Source organism: Pocillopora verrucosa, chromosome 13, assembly GCF_036669915.1.
Source record: "Pocillopora verrucosa isolate sample1 chromosome 13, ASM3666991v2, whole genome shotgun sequence".
Taxonomy (NCBI): Eukaryota; Metazoa; Cnidaria; class Anthozoa; order Scleractinia; family Pocilloporidae; genus Pocillopora; species Pocillopora verrucosa.
In genome coordinates, this window is record NC_089324.1 from 13,354,907 (window position 1) to 13,356,443 (window position 1,537).

Genomic DNA, 1,537 nt, shown 5'->3' on the forward strand with positions numbered 1-1,537 from the left:
AACTTGACAACATTTTTCCAAAAGAACCCGAATGATTTAAGGCTGAAAAAAGCTTTAAACTTCGAAACATTATTTTTACAAGTATCTGTCACAATCTGACACCTGTCAATAGGAGAGTGCTTAAGGAAAAAAAAGCGCAAGTACACTTTTGAAAAACGGGACTAGTTTGGCAAGGACTGTCCCAATGTTTTCGTCCATAACAGTCAATAATCTTACGGAAAGTATTATTCACTCTCATCGACGATTAATTAATAAATTTACGAAGATTTACCTCTGTTCAGTAAGTAAATGGCAAGGAAGGTTATTGTAAGTAAATTCATTTTTAACGCTTGAATTGCGTGCATGCGCAAGAGCGAGTTGTAGATACGATGTGGGCAATGGCACTCGCTCGCTCGCTCGCTCGCTCGATTGGTCGATTCCTGTAAACTTTTTTTCGATTTTAGGCTTTTGAGTGTATTTTACAGTTTTTGGCGAGCAATAAACAAACGGAATGGCGACCTTTGTTGCTAAGAATAATGTTGATAAAGAAGCCAATGATAATCTTAAAATATTTTTTTTTTCGTTTTATTTTCAACAAGCGGCGCCAACGACTGGCAGGCATGCAAGGATTCACACTGAAATAACAGAACAACCTTCGTTTTTCATAAAATCGTAATTTACCACCCTTGAACTTGAAAACAATCCGAAGATTCATTGAAAATATCACTTACTGCGAAGCGCTCGGAGTTTACAGATGTTCAAAAGCTTTTTCTGTTACGGCGTGAGATTGAGGACAAAATCGATCATTACGTTTCGTATCGTGTTTTTCCTGTGTGAAACAACAGAAGATGCCGGCGACTAACGAAATTACAAGTTAACACGAAAATCAAATAACACCAAAACAAACAATTTTAGCTACCGATTTTCAGTGAATTTTTAAAGAACAATTTTCTTTGAAATTTCAAGACAATTTGAAGATTCAAAATACATATTACGTACTAAAATGCGAAAGTTATACACCACAAAATTGATAATTAAGCCTGCAATGAAATTCTATCTTGTTATTGATTATACGTTGCCTAGCACGTGGCTAAAATCTACCCAGGCGGAGATCCAAAATGACGATGGCAGTCTTGGCTTAGTTATATCACTCAAAACTCGTTCCCGTTTGTCTCATTTGATAAAGAGGGAATCGTTAATGTTTTCAAAACTTTTTCCCAGGGTCTTCTCTGGATTCGCGGTGATTTAAGTGGACCCTGGGCGAGAGTTTGACCCATTCCCAATCAGATAATATGTATGAACACGTCCGTCGGCGTTGAAAACCGTGTGACACAATGGAGAACGATAAACTGTGGGAGAGACACAATCGAAGAGACGAACGTTTTTCAAGTGGGTGGGTGTTTGAAACATGGAATCTTAGTCCACTATCAGCTGTACAGATTATCAACTTGGCGCGTGCGGGTCAAAACAAGCTTTGAGGTCCCCATAGGATCTTTTTTCCCTGCATCTCAAGTGAATCCTTAGAATATAGAGACAGACAGTCAAAATCAGCGCAGTT